Raw genomic sequence first — 16,082 nt, 5'->3', positions numbered from 1 at the left:
AAGGACGCACTCCAGCCAGGCAAAAAATACTCAAGCCAGGTGCAAAGCAAAGCCAGTGAGTGGTGTGGAATGGGAAGACAGAGATGGCTGAGGAGGGGCTGTGTTCAGTGCAGAATGAATACTACCAAGCTTTTATGCTAGAATAAAGCAGACCCTGGCTATTGCATTTTGCACCAGCAGATATTTCCTTCATTTTAAACACAGCATGAGATCTGGTCTATACATGTAACAAGTTGGATGCGGGTGGTGCTATAGTCTAAACCACTGAACCTCTTGAACTTGCTGATCGTAAGGTCAGCAGTTTGAATCCGTGCAATGGGGTGAGCTCCTGTCACTTTGTCCCAGCTCCAGCCAACCTAGCAGTTCGAAACCATACTACCATGAGTAGATAAATACAAACTGCTGCAGTGGGAACGTAAACAGCATTTCTGTGCGCTCTGGCTTCCGTCACAATCTTCCGTTGAGGCAGAAGTGGCTTAGTCATGCTGGCCACATGACCAAGAAAGCTGTCTGCAGACAAATGCCAGCTCCCTCGGCCTGAAAGTGGAGATGAGCACTGCAACCTCATAGTCAAATTCAACTGGACTTAAGTGCCCAGGCGTCTTTTACCTTTACCTTACATGTAACAAAAAGGAATGGTAAAATTCACTGTGCCCCTATGATAATTATGGGAGACATGAACGGTGTGGTCTCCACTAACATGGATAAGGCACAAAGACTGACAGTTACCAAGGAAGGGAGACTTCCTAAGACTTTTTTTGAAATGACGGAAAATATGGACTTAATAGACATATGGAGAACAAGAAACCCTCTTGAGAGAGAGGGAACCTTTTTCTCCCAAGCAATGATGACCTGGACCAGAATTAACCAAATTTGGATTACTAGTGGGATGGCTCCAAAGATTAAAAAGGTAGAAATCTGCCCAAAAACCTGCTCCGACCATAGCGCTGTGAAGATGGAAATGAAACTTACAACAACTGGTCAATTTAGATGGAGAATGAATGACACCCTCTTTCGAGATAACGAGATCCTCATGAAGGCCCAAAAAACTTTAAAGGACTATTTTGAAATAAACTTAAGGGCCGATGTGGAGAAAAGAGTGATCTGGGACGCAAGCAAAGCTGTGATGCGAGGTTTTCTGATTCAACAAAACTCAATAAAGAGGAAGAAACAGAATGAGAAGAAGGAAAAGATTTTGGAAAAGATAAAGGAAGGAGAGAAAAAATTAAGAGTAAAACCAAAGTCCCAGGAGATATTAAGAGAGATTAAGTTATATCAAGTACAATATATGGAATTGATGAACCAACAGATTGAATGGAAGATAAAGCAAATGAAACAAAAGACATTTGAATCGGCAGATAAATGTGGTAAACTTCTGGCATGGCAACTGAAGAAAAGGCAGAAATTAAATACAGTCACAAGTCTAGAAGTGGATGGAAAGAATATATCTAAACCTAATGAAATTAGAAATTGCTTTTTAAGTTATTTTAAAAAACTCTATACTCAAGGACCGCAAAATGAAGAAGATATAGACAAATTCCTCGACAAATATGGATTACAAAAAATCTCTCATCAGAGTAAGTTGGATCTGAATCAGAGAATAACAGAACAAGAGATAGAGGCTGCCATTCAGAAAATGCAATTGGGCAAATCTCCAGGACCAGATGGACTGACTCCTAGATATTACAAATCTTTGAAGGAGTGGTTGATTCAACCGTTAAAAGAAGTCTGTAATGAGATCTTAGAGGGAAAAAAGGCACCTGAATCGTGGAAAGAAGCGTATATCTCACTCATACCAAAGACAGAGACTGAAAAGACTCAACTTAAGAACTACCGCCCAATATCATTACTTAATGTGGATTACAAAATTTTTGCAGACATTTTGGCAAAAAGATTTAAAAGAGTGTTGATGGAGAAGATTCATAAGGACCAAGCAGGCTTTCTCCCAAAAAGACACCTATCAGACAATGTAAGGAATATAATAGACATTTTGGAAAAATTAGAAGTGAATATAAATACTAAAGCAGTATTGATTTTTGTGGACGCGGAGAAAGCCTTTGACAATATTTCTTGGAGTTTTATGATAAAGAATCTTCATGGGATGGGGGTAGGCCAAGGTTTTGAGAACGGCTTGGGTGCAATATACTCTGAACAAAAAGCTAAGTTGATTGTAAACAATGTAATAACTGAGGAACTCAAGATAGAAAAAGGAACACGACAGGGGTGCCCAATTTCCCCATTGCTTTTTATTTCCGTTCTGGAGGTGTTGCTGAATATGATTAGAAATGACCAGCAGGTTAAAGGTGTACAGGTCGGAGCTAAACATTACAAGCTAAGAGCATTTGCAGATGACCTAGTATTGACTTTGCAAGAGCCAAACACTAGTACGAAAAAGGTGTTAGAAATAATCCAACAGTTTGGCCAGGTAGCTGGATTTAAGTTGAATAAACAAAAAACTAAAGTTCTAGGGAAAAATTTAACAGATATGGAGAAGGAGAAATTCCAAGAGGAGACAGGGTTGACGGTGGTCAAGAAGGTGAAATATCTAGGGGTTCATCTGACAACTAAAAATTTGAATTTGTATAAGGATAATTACGAAAAATGCTGGTCAGAAATCAAAAAAGATCTAGAAATATGGTCAAATTTGAAATTGTCAATGTTAGGCCGAATTGCAGTGATTAAGATGAACGTATTGCCTAGAATGTTATTCTTGTTTCAGACCTTGCAGATTCTTGACAAGATGGAATGTTTTAAGAGGTGGCAGAAAGATATCTCGAAGTTTGTCTGGCAGGGCAAAAAACCCAGAATCAAATTTAAAATATTGACAGACGCTAAAGAAAGAGGGGGCTTTGCCCTGCCGGACCTAAAACTGTACTATGAGGCAGCAGCGTTTTGCTGGCTGAAAGAGTGGATGCTCCTCGAAAACACAGACATTTTGGATCTGGAAGGCTTTAATAATGCATTTGGTTGGCACGCATATTTATGGTATGATAAAATTAAGCTGCATAGCGCCTTTAAAAATCATATTGTTAGAAAAGCATTGTTTAATGTTTGGATAAGGTATAAAGATCTATTGGAAAACAAAACCCCTAGATGGGTGTCTCCAGTGGAAGCCAAAGCAGTGAAGAAACTCAATATGGAGGTCGGATGGCCAAAGTATTGGGAAATCTTGGAACAGGAGGGAGACAAATTGAGATTGCAAAGTTATGAGAAAATGAAACATAAAGTACAAAATTGGCTTCAATATCATCAAATAATGGAGTTTTTCAAACAGGATAGGAAAATTGGCTTTCAGGTGGAAAAATCAAAATTAGAGACTGAATTGTTAGAACCCAATACTAAGAACTTATCAAGAATGTATAACTTGCTGCTGAAATGGAATACACAAGATGAAACAGTTAAATCGGCTATGATTAAATGGGCACAGGACATTGGTCATAACATTATGTCTGCTGACTGGGAATGGTTATGGAACACTGGTATCAAATTTACGGCATGTAATGCCTTAAAGGAAAACATTATGAAAATGGTTTACAGGTGGTACATGACCCCACTCAAGCTGGCAAAAATTTATCATTTGCCTGATAATAAGTGTTGGAAATGTAAAGAGACTGAAGGTACCTTATATCACCTTTGGTGGACATGCCCGAAGATTAAGGCCTTCTGGGAAATGATTTATAATGAAATGAAAAAGGTACTTAAATGTAAAAGGTAAAGGTAAAGGTACCCCTGCCCGAACGGGCCAGTCTTGACAGACTCTGGGGTTTGTGCGCCCATCTCACATCTATTGGCCGGGGGCCAGCGCTGTCCGGAGACACTTCCGGGTCACGTGGCCAGCATGACAACGCTGCTCTGGCGAGCCAGAGCCGCACACGGAACGCCGTTTACCTTCCCGCTGGTAAGCGGTACCTATTTATCTACTTGCCCCCGGGGGTGCTTTCGAACTGCTAGGTTGGCAGGCGCTGGGACCGAACAGCGGGAGCGCACCCCGCCGCGGGGATTCGAACCGCCGACCTTTCGATCGGCAAGCCCTAGGCGCTGAGGCTTTAGCCCACAGCGCCACCCGCGTCCCAACACTTAAATGTACTTTCTTGAAAAAACCAGAGGCCTTTCTCTTGGGCATTGCCGGCCATTTGGTGTCAAAAAGGGACAGAACTTTCTTTATGTATGCTACAACAGCAGCAAGAACACTCATCGCAAAGTATTGGAAGACACAAGATCTACCCACTCTGGAAGAATGGCAGACGAAGGTGATGGACTATATGACACTGGCTGAGATGACAGGCAGAATCCGTGATCAGGGAAAAGAGACGGCGGAAGAAGAATGGAGAAGATTTAAAAGCTATCTTAAGGACTATTATAAACTTGATGAATGTTAGAATGTTGTGGTTTTCAGGAATAAAGGGATACAGTGATACAAGGTCAGAATACAGAAAAGACTAAGATGACAGAGGGTGGAAAGGAATAATTGGGAGTTGCTATAAAATTTTGGACATTGGGATGCAGAAAGGGGGGTTATGGGGGAGTCCCGGAAAAGAGGTTTATGAAAAAATGTTATGAAATTATACGTGTTTGTATGTCTTTTTAAGTGTTTGTTTGTTTCTAAAAAACTTTGTAAAACCAATAAAAATTTTATATATAAAAAAAAATTCACTGTGCCCCTTCAGAAGGGAGGTGCAAACAGCGGTGGAGCTAGCTGCTCAGGCACCCAGAGTGGCACACATGCCATGCACCCAGGGGTGGGGCGATCTGCCCATGGGGTGGGGCAATCCACCCACAGGCGAGCGAGTGGTGCGGCGGCAATCCGCCCAGGGGGATTTTGTCACACACCCCCTCAGGGATGACACCTGGGGTGGACCACCCCCACCGCCCCCCCCTCCTACGCCCCTGGGTGCGGAATCAAACCTTTTAATGTTTTCCCTTTTTAAACACAGCCTGCCTTTTCTCACACCACCTCAAAAAACTCCTAAATAGTCAGAAAAAGCAGGTGAGCTGGAACAAGTCACCCTGTTGTGTTTCCATTTGCTGGGATTTTTTAAATGTAGTGGTGCATTCAAAAGTGGCATCCTCGTATCTGAAGTACTGAAATCCTTTTCATGATCATGTTCCTACTTCATTGTGCTGCATGTATGACCCAGCTTCCAAAAGATAGGTCCCATTAGTTTCAATGAATTTAGACATGCCTAACTTTCTCCAGATTGTGCCCAATATATTTAATTTATGAGAGCAAGATCAGCAGCATTTACATTTTATAGTGTCATTCTAATAATCCATGGACAACAAGTTTAATAATAAATTGCCACAAATACCTATTTAGGTACTTCAAAGAGGGAATCAGCTTATGGTATTTTACTTGATACTTTTTATTTGGTTAGGATAGCTAATCAATGAGTTGTAATTATTTTCCAATTTGAGATAGAAGAGGCTAGAAACCCACAGAGTTCCAATTACTGTCATCTGCAAAGCAGGAATTCCCTGGTGGTGCCTCTGCCAGCCAATTGAAATGATAACAACACAGTTCAAATAAATTTGTGAGATGGTTTGTGTAATGAAGAGTTATAGTATAACTTTACCCTTTTATATATAAATAAACAGTCATACAGCATGTTTATACTTTTTTAAGGGTGTATTTCACAAAAGGTGATTTAGGAAATTATACACAGCTGATTAAAAGTTACTAGAGAGCAATTAGGAAATTGAAGATGTCCTTAAGACACAGGTTGATATGGCCAACAGCTACAAATGCTAATACTGAGCTTGATTTCCTCTACTGTGTGGAGGAAATTATCTTGTGCACCTTCTTGGTCTTGTGTACAGCTCTCTGATTTATATGATAAACTATCATACTGTGATTTGCTTTATGCGGGTCAATCTCTAGGAGACTAATTTTAAATTTATACATGAAAGCAAGTACCTAATCAATGACCTGCTTGACCTCTGGCCAATCAGATTATGAAAAACTGCTTGTTCTTTCAATACCATCACCAGAAGAACGAGCTTTGCTATCTGCTGCTTGTTACCAGTAGAGGGTGTCTCACTCTGTTCCTTATAACAACTGGAGCTGAGGTCTAGTGCTATCTCCCTCTTCAGGGCTTTAACTCTGTTGTTAGCATGCAGGCCAGAGGGTGTTTTACCTTGCTATTGCCGATAATGCACTTTTAATAAGTTATTTTTATGCCTATTTAATTTTTTGATTATTACGTTCATTTGAACTGTCTTTTATGTGGATATTATGGACACTGATGGTTGGGTTTTTTATTACGCTTTCTTGTGAACTGTTCAGAGCATAACAAGCATGAAATAACAAAGTGAGCATGACTCTAAGAAACTGCCTAAATGTCCTTGAAATTTAGGGAAAATACAGCGCACTGTGGTCATATATGCCTGTTTATGTTTGGAACAAACAAAAAAATCTGTGACAAAGTTCAAGGCCTTGTACTATTAACAAAAGTTTCAAGCCTGTTTAGTAGTAGTTGCTAAGTGGCGGGTTCTGAGAGGAGAGAGAGGTCATCACTTTGAGAACTTATCAGGTGTGGCCTGAATCAGGTAAATGCCGTCTGATTGGTCTGGATGACAGAGGACTCTTGATTGGCTGGAGGTTCCAGTCAGTTGGGAGTTAACTGTCAGTTGAGTGGAGAGGCAGTGGAGGAGTCAGTTGGAGGATAGGAGGGAAAGGGGAGTTGATAAGGAAGAGAATAGACCAGAGAAAGATAGGACTGAATATTTACACCCAACAGGGTCTCTTGAGTCTTAAGAACCTATCAACAAGCACCTTTAAGACCGTAAGTATCCGTATTACCTTAGTGTATAGTATCTTGCTAATTAGCCAACAACCTTAGTTTTAAAAGTTCATTCTATCTCTTGTGTTGGTGCCCATCTCATGCCTAAGCCTAGCATACCAGTTATTTGGCACAAAATGTGTTGTCAGGGATACTGGTTCCCTCAGCATCATGTTGTATAAACATAAGTTTGGGTATCTATTTATGCTGCCCCAAATTAGTGAAGAAGCACAGATACCTAAACATTTTGGGCTGAAGTATTTGGCATATACGTACAGCTTGCTTACCCATCACTATTCATTACAAGTGACATATTCTGGGTCAACTGAAATGTTCTGTATAATTTATGTGCTCAATTTCATACAGGTTAGGAAGAAATGCACACCATTATATTCACTTTTGGCAAATTAACAAGAATTCTTGTTATTTTTCTTTGGAGCACAGTCTTTTTGCCATTGGCTTATTTTAAAAATGTCCCTAGAACTTAAATTATAAATCCAGTAGTTCATTTCAACAAACCATTATACTCTGCACAGCACATGAGATTTATTTGCAATGAAGGTGGAGGGACGCTGATGAAGTTCACCCCAAACAACAAGCTTGTCATATTAATTTACATGGCTCATAATTCTTATTTAAATTGGGAGTCAGGAAACCTTATCCTGAAACTCTTGCTGCATTCATCACAAATAATGAGATGCATTTTGAGTCAATGTCCATCTTTTGTGCCCACATAGCAGCATTCATATGACCAGACCAGCAAACTCAGGGGCCCTGTTAGTACATGCTCAGAAATCATTTGATTACTCCTTTCCAGGTCTCAAGAAGAAACTGCCCTACCTACCTAATAGCTACATTTTAATCCAGTGATATACCCATAGCTGTGTTTGTATTCATGTAATGGTTTCCTGCCACCAAGTCCTGCTACCCATCTCCATGGCTCCCACTTCTACTGGGAATTTATATTGCCTCTTAACAACAGCAGGCCCCATTTCCACATAGGAAAGAGTGGATAATATGCACTCCTGGAACAGGTTCACAGTAGTGTGGCAGTAAAGTTTGCCACCAGTGGAGCTGCTGATAGCCCCTTCTCTACAATCCAACAACCAATTAGGAGTCAGGGCACTGAGGCTCATGACAACTGAAGAACAGGAGAAAACCATGATTCCTGAGGCTGGTGGGGGCTAACCCGCAACCTGTGGCCAGATGTAATGATGCCAAAAGTTTCTGTGTGTGGACTTTTAAGACCCCCGCCCCCTGCAATGTTTCCATTTTTTCATTAAAAGTTTTACCGGTACTGACTGCTCTAATAAGCATGCTACGGTAACATTGTGATGACGCAATATGTTTTTTATTTTGTTTTTTGGTCTCCCAAGACGGCCCAAATTTCTTTGTTCTATTTTTTTAATGAAATATTTATTTTAATAACCACTTCCATATGTCCCTGGATGTAATTACTGGTGCTGAAAGATTTTTGTCAGACCCCCCCCCCCCAGACCCCACACCCCAAATTTGTCCTTTAGAAAAAAATGGCCTCTACACATTTACACTTTGCCTGTGTCTGCTTGGACATGTAGCCCTTGGCCCAAAAAAGGTTAGCAACCCCTAGCATAGGTAATATACTTTTGCCTGCCCCCTGCCCTCTGCCCTCTTGAAACAGCATTTCAAGAGTGTACAGGAATAAAAATACTATGAGTCAATTTAGAACTCTTGAAACATGTACACCCTAGGGTTGCACCACCACCACCAAATAATAAATGAACAAATTATTCGGTTTCTATCCTGCCTTTCGTAGAACAATTCTAAGGCATGCTACACAAGAAGAGCAGAATGGATACCATCTTATGCTGTGCATCAGATATAAAACCACAACTAAAAATGAACAGCTCCTGTCCCTTCAACAGCAACCTGACTCTAAGTAGATGATTTCCTGGCAGGAAGATAAAGTGATGGGGGAAGGCTTGGATGATTGCCTATGCAGCTATAACCTCTGTGCATCTGTAGAAACTCCATGAGGATTTAAGAGATTTATGCTATAATATCTCTCAATTTTGTTTTGCATGATATTTCACTGGTTAGTATCATCTTCATTGTTCACCGGGGGTGCTTTTTTGGTTGTTTTATTACTGCAATTGAAGTCAGGTTTCCTATTCCTGGCATCCCCAACATCATAAGTAAGCTCACAGGATCCTGCAAAATGACTGAGGAAGGGCAGACCCTCTCTGGAGCTCACAATGGGGTTATTTGGCCCCTGTGCATTAGGGTGAATGGGAGGATGGGGGAAGGTAGAAACAGCTGCTAGTACGGTGGTGGGGTCAATATCATTGGCTGCAGAACTGTGTGGCGATCTTGCCGTCTACACTGAAGTTTAGGGTCATGCCATCCATGGATTCTCTGTGTAACAAATACAATTGAGTGGCCTTATCTCCCCCTCCCCTTCAATAACCACCATATGAAATTAGTTTCTTCCAAAAAAGAAGAATTTGACTGACAAAATGCCATCTGTCCTCACCAATACTTCCTTGAATGATTATGAAACCTAACTATTTGTTAAATACATATGCAATTAGTGCTGTATAAATGCCAATGTTTAATGTCTGAATGCTTATAATCTAAACAGTGACATAAAACAAAGAAAGAAAGAAAAAGAGGGAAAGTATGACAATACACCTTTAAAAAAGGTAGGAGAGGCAATATTATCCATCCTACACAAAAGTAAGCCCCACTGAGTTCAATGGGATTTATTCCTAAGTAAGTATACATAGGATTGACTCCTGAATGTACTTGATCTCAATAGGTAAAATGATACAGACATAACTCATAAAAAAATGGATTTTGCATAGAAACATAGGATATAAATGCTTAAAAAATAATGCACACATTTGAAAATAAAATAATACAGTACTAATAAATTATGGTTTTGAAAGAAGAGAAATTAAAAGACACTAAGGTAGCAGAAAGCAAAAAAGGCAAATACAAAGGAGACACAGAATAAATAGAGTTAGGATGACAACAGAATCTTAAAATGCTCAAGGCTTATTAATAAACTTGTCACCTGAAAAAATCAATTTTTACAGAACACACAGGTGGGAGAAATGTAAGTTAGCTGCTCAGTTGTATAATGGCTAAAACTGTAATTTATGCAGCTCTGGAAGCGAGCTTTATCTTTTCTCCATAGGTAGTAAGACAACGAGGTGTACAGGAGGTTGGGGCTCCTGAGCTTTTAATGGCTGTTTTGTAGAAATAATTTGAACAGATAAAGCTTTCCATACCTTTGCATGATCAATGGCATCTGCCCAATCCCACCCCCTTAGTGATCTTCTTCACTTTTTCAACTATTTGACTACTGACCCAGCTTTGAAGGTGTAAGCTCCACTGATGGTGGTTGCCTACTTATTTTGAAATGGTTTCTCTACCTTTAACACTTTTCATTGCATAGCCTTTCAGTGATCAAGAGAAAGCTTCACCTGTTGAACTTGTCTGTCATAATGCAGATGTTAAAAATGTCAGTGCCATGGTGCTTTGTTTAAAAATATATATCCGAATACCCGTAAAACAAGCTATGGGACTCCTGAAGGTGTGCATGAAATTGCAATCGGCACTGTCAACTTTTTAACTAGTGTAAACTTGTGCCATTTAACAGAAACTTAACATGAATAAATTTCACCAAGACAAACTATTGCAGAGGCAGAATTATTTCACCTCCTCACCTGTGTTTTTAATTTCAGAGAAATATGAAGAGGCTAAACACCTGTAGCTCACTAGGTTCTCTTAGCACAGGTATGTAGAGGAAAGTTGGAGATATACTATGTGAGTTGTATACAAGACAGCTAATGTGGTAGAGTAGATAGAATATTGGGTTGGGAAGTCTCGTGTTCAATTGCCCACCCAGCTATGATGGCTCACTCAGAGTGCCCCTAGACTAGTCACTGTTGCTAACCTGTAGAGCAGGTGTGAGAAAACCCAGGCTCTCCAGAAGTTGTTGAAGTACAACTCCCATCATCCCTGACCATTGGCCATAATTGCTGGGGCTGAAGGGGGTTGTAGTTCAGCCAATCGAAAGGGCCAAATGTTTCTTATTCCCACTGTAGAGGATGAAATGGAGGTACAGTATATGCTGCTTTGACCTCCCTCGAGGAAGGACAACAATGTAAGTACAGTGGTACCTCGAGTTAAGAACTTAATTCGTTCTGGAGGTCCGTTCTTAACCTGAAACTGTTCTTAACCTGAAGCATCACTTTAGCTAATGGGGCCTCCTGTTGCCGCATGATTTCTGTTCTCATCCTGAAGCAAAGTTCTTAACCCGAGGTACTATTTCTGGGTTAGCGGAGTCGGTAACCTGAAGCGTATGTAACCTGAGGTACCACTGTAATAAAAAGTTTAGGATAATTTGTCAGCTGAAGTACAGTGGGCTCACCACTTATGTGAGGGTCCAGTTCTGGGGGTCCACATGCAAAGACAAAATTGCATAAAGCCAAGAGCCTCTGGAGTTGCTGCTCCTGCATGACCATCCCTATCTGTCCAAGTGGGCCTTGCCTTCTACCTTGCTTCCCTTGTACCTCCTCCCCAGAGCCCAGTAAGTAAGGCGGAAGGCTGCAGGTTCCACCTCTTTTTGTTTATTTCTTTATTTGGCCAAGAGCCTCAGGTCACAATTGTGTAAGTAAATTACTTGTGATGGCTCACTGTATTATAAAGGGAGAGGCGTCTCATGACTGTGTTGATGCAATACAACTGGTTCAGTTCTGCAACTGTTGGCTGTTTTCTAAGAGGTAATTAGGAATTCCCATGCAATCTTGAAATTGATCCAATGGTGAGTAGAAAGCTTTGGTGAGACTAACAAAACAGAATTTGATAGCAGGTTTTCAGGAGTGAACTGAAGGTGTGGGAACTATCCCATTACACAGAGCACACAGAGGTTGTATTAAACATACAATAGTTTAGATGAAAATAGATTATGCTACTCAAGTACAGAGCTGAATGTTTTAAACAAAATAGGTAAGGAGAGGAGAGGAGAGGATAGGATATGGAAGTCCTCTTGCACCAGTGGATCTGTGCTGGTACAGCATTGGCTACAACCCTATAGATGCAGGGACCTGAATTGTGAAAACATGCTCAATTACGGTTTTCAATACTGCCTCATCCCCCCCCCGGCATAATTTTAAACTGAGAGGTCTGTATCAAGGGATGGGGAGAAATCTGCTTAGCTTTGTATTTTAATGCAAGCATATTCACATTTCTCACCATGCAAAAACAGAACACAGATATCCTGTGTTGTTGTACTCTTGGGGAGGGGAATTGGAGAACTATATCACAAACTTCAGAGAACTACGAATTTAGAAGTGTAGTTCTCCAGCCCCCCAAAATATGCATAAAAGTAGACGTATTAGTGGAAAACATAGTGGAAAAATAAATAAAAATATTAGTGAAAATGACATACAAAATGTACTACATTATGAACATTTCTTGCAAAAATGTTTATATTAAGAGAAACACACTGAAAAGTTGATGAATTTCATGACTTTTATTTTTTAAAAAATTGCAAGCTGATGAGACAATGACACAAGCTTCCTGGATTCCAGAAAGTATATCCAGTCAACCCTATGCTAAAACAGAATACTTTTTCTAGTCTTCTGTATGCAGGATGAATTTTATTTTTGTAAAGGCATTTGAACACACAACCCTCTACCTGCATGCTGAAGTGGTGCAGTCCAGGAAAGCTATTGCCACTTATTTCAGCTGCATGTATAAATTAGTTGAGTTAGAACTATTTTGAGATGACTTGCTGAGAAATGGTTTGATAGAAAGTGGTCAGTTAACTGTAGCACTATGTTTTTCATGTAAAACTTGGCTCTTTGTTCCGCAGATAAATGAGTAGAACTGTGTATGTACAAGAGGAGTGAGGGGCACGGCTTTGATTGAGCTAGTCAACATGTTCCAAAAAAATTAAATATTTAAAAGGTGTAGGATTTTTACCCAGCAGGAATTAACTTGGAAAGGACACTTTCTCTATATACTGATATGTAATGCCTGAGTAAATCATCTTGAAACTGCTTTGAGTACAGCAGTGAATTTGAGTGGGAAGACATTACATTTTCCATATAAAAGAATTATTGAACTGCAACACAAGATTGGTGCTGTGAATGTTTGATTCAACTATTAAATCATTTCAATCGGAAGGATGAATGTATAATATTTCAAGCCAAATCTCTAAAGAAACACACAGACAATCTTGCTATCTTGAAATTTTATCTACCAGATAAAATACCGTCCTATATCAAAGGTATTTTTAAGCCAAATTAAAATCGCATGGCTTGTAGCACCAAACTTCCTTTGCAATTTGAGGGTGTATGTAAGCTTATTAAAGGTTTTGCCTTTAGAAAACCAAAAGGAACACCTGACTTTAGATGCTAACATACACATTTCATTGGTGATTTGGATTATTTTGCCTAGCTAAGCTAGTGAACAATATGTTTGGCTTGTGTTAAAATGCCACATATCACATAATAAGATTAAAATGGCAGTATATCATCAATATATGACAATTATTTCATTAGTTACTAAGTAGGAATGTTAAAGTCATTAGATTAATGAAAAATGCAAGGTTTGCCCTGCCATCATGTGGTTCCAGGGATGCTAACCCAAGGACCATAGGACACATCAGATCTTTCTCTCAGAATGTAAAGAGGGAGGTTCTAAGGTGCACCCCCTCTCTGCCACCACGGAAACTTGTACGCCCCTTGCTATACCAACATCAAAAGCTCTAACATTATTACAGTGGTTCAGTCTCTCCTTTCAGGGAACTTTGGGAATTGCAGCTCTGTGGGGGCATGAGAGGCCTCTTAACAACTCTCAGTGCTCTTAACACACTCCAGTTCCAAGGAATCTTTAACAAATGAGTCTTTAAAGTGGTATAAAATTGGGGGCAATGGTGACTCAGAAATGGATCAGGATATTTTTCAAATGCACAGAAACAGATATGAGGCAAATCTGGGGGCCTCTGCACACTCCTAATGTATGTTCTTATTGTGATGGCATGGCAGACAATATGCCGACTTTTTGTCACTTTAATTCATTGTCCCCGGTGCACATGAATCCTGGATAACATAAACAAAATAGAGTACACCCTTGCTCCCACCTGCCGAATCAGCCCAGCACAGTGTGAGACGAGGTAAATGAACCACCTTGTAGGTTTTAATACGTTTTAAATAATTAAATTTGCTGTTTCTGAGTAACACTATGCTCTCTCTGCTTCAAACTGTGCTGCAGATTTGAAGCAGCTCTGCATAAAACAAAGCTCTGTGCTTTCCATTCATTATAAATCTATAAGATGAATCTATGAAATGACTAGAGCTTCTTCCTTTTGACCAAAGCAGATAAAATTTACAGGCACAGATGCTCCTCCAGAGTGGATTAAGCCTGCCAAATTGCACACAAATATTTCCAGGGGCTTTGGTAGGGGAAATGAAAGAGATTCACTTCCCTCCATAATTCATATTTGGGCAGTACCTTTATTAGAATGTGAACATGGTTTGTGGTATACAGGCTAGTTGAATAGTGCTTTTCTTTCCTGGCAAAATTCTATTGTGTCTCATGGAATGATAGTACTTGCGTCTCATGTAGTATTGACATGACCTTTTTTTTCCCCTTTAGTAGTAATGTCGGCTTTAATTTTTTTATAATACACCATCAACCCTCATTATATGCAATATGACATTCTTTAATTTCATTTGTTCATTCCCCCTATCATGGCAAATGTGAAAAAGTTCAGTTCAATATAAATGTCTTTCATACTAGGCTCTCCTTCTTAAAGCTCCATATGTAGGTTTACTTTCTTGGTGGAAGGGGTGGAAGTGTGTGTGTGTGCGTGCGTGCGTGCGCATGTGTGTGTAGCAGGGACCAAATCTGTTTTTATTTTAAAAGTCAGGCCTCATAATGGCAAATCTACTAATTTGTTCTGCCACAGAATGATTTGGGCATGTGCTTTTTAATATTCTTATTCTTGAGTTGTATTGCCTGTAAATAAATCATGATCACCAACAAACTTATTTCTTTAAGAGCTAAGATTTCTGACAATCCCTTTATTCTGAAATATAAATTATTCATTGCAAGCAGCCACAGTTGGTATTGATCAGAAATGTTTTGCGAATTGTTAATCCATAAAATACCTCATGAATGTTGCTTATATGTGGAGTGGGTTATCCTTTTATTTTCTCCCATCCTTTCTGCTTATATGATTCTTAAGTCATTCATTAATAATGTCACATTTATTAACTGGGTTGCATAACTTTTTCCCTTTTAAGATGATGTTATAATGAACTGGTTCAGTGATGCGTAATATCTTGTCAACAGAATGCTTGTTAAGATTCTGTTCATAAAATGTCACAATTTTAAAAGCCTCCTTTGTTATTTATTTATTTATTTATTTATTTATTTAATTTATCCACCGCCCTTCATCTGAGGATCACAGGGTGATTTGCAGTATAGAAACACTGGAATATAAGGCATACATTTATCCTGCTAAGTCACATAGCACATTTTAAATGTCTGTGGTCTGATAGAATTAATATTTAGGTGATGTAGACTGACTTTTTTGTTTTTAAAATAAAAAAATTCCTTCTAGTAGCACCTTAAAGACCAACTAAGTTAGTTCTTGGTATGAGCTTTCGTGTGCATGCACACTTCTTCAGATATGTTTTTGTTTTTTTTAATGTAGCTTCCCTCAGCTAGGTGACCTCCACACATACACATGCAAAAGTAAGCTGTCTAGCTCATTTGGAACTGAAATGCTACAGAAAACACATGGATAACAATAACACTTTCACAAAACAATCCCTTGGCAATTTGTCTACTTTAAAATACTTGAATTACTGATGAAGGAGTGGCTGTGAAGGATGAGTACAGCTATCGGTGGGCTATATGGAGATTCTTGATAACATTCATGACTAACTTGGGCTAGAGCATGGGCATTGTTTTAATATATTGGAGGAATATAATTACACTTTCTTTGGAAACCTTAATAATGTGACTTGTGCTTTTGCACCTCAGTTATCTAAAATGATTTATTGTGTTTATTAACCCCTTTTTACACAAGAAGTGTCTTAAAGAAATTTACAAAAATTGTAATAATACAAAATAGTACAAATATTAAAACCAAGTAAACAAAAAGTGAAGAACACATCCATATATGTAAAAGGCAAGTACCACTGTCAATATGGGAAATATGAGCACCAGCCTTTGTAACTAAGATAGAGGATGTCCTTCCGCTCTCCCTTTTTAGTTGCTCTGCAGAGCTATTCCTGTGTA

General features: G+C 39.3%; 1 protein-coding gene across 15 annotated transcripts in view; it reads left to right on the top strand.

Annotated features, from left to right (window-relative positions):
* LOC309532295 (uncharacterized protein) overlaps window positions 1-16,082 on the top strand; it is a 472,441-nt gene that overhangs the window by 239,658 nt on the left and 216,701 nt on the right. The window contains exons 1-2 of one of the 15 annotated variants that reach the window (XR_014219705.1): window positions 6,655-6,782; window positions 10,508-10,559. The exons of 13 other annotated variants lie outside the window; for them this stretch is intronic. The gene's annotated coding sequence lies outside the window, so the exon portion shown is untranslated. Of the gene's footprint in view, window positions 1-6,654; window positions 6,783-10,507; window positions 10,560-16,082 lie in introns of those variants that run through there. One more of the 15 variants, XR_014219704.1, reaches the window with a different exon arrangement.

The sequence above is a fragment of the Podarcis vaucheri genome (genome assembly GCF_965113315.1).
Source record: "Podarcis vaucheri genome assembly, chromosome: 5".
Classification (NCBI taxonomy): Eukaryota; Metazoa; Chordata; class Lepidosauria; order Squamata; family Lacertidae; genus Podarcis; species Podarcis vaucheri.
Note: the sequence above shows the minus strand (reverse complement) of the source record. Positions and strands in the feature narration are given on the sequence as shown.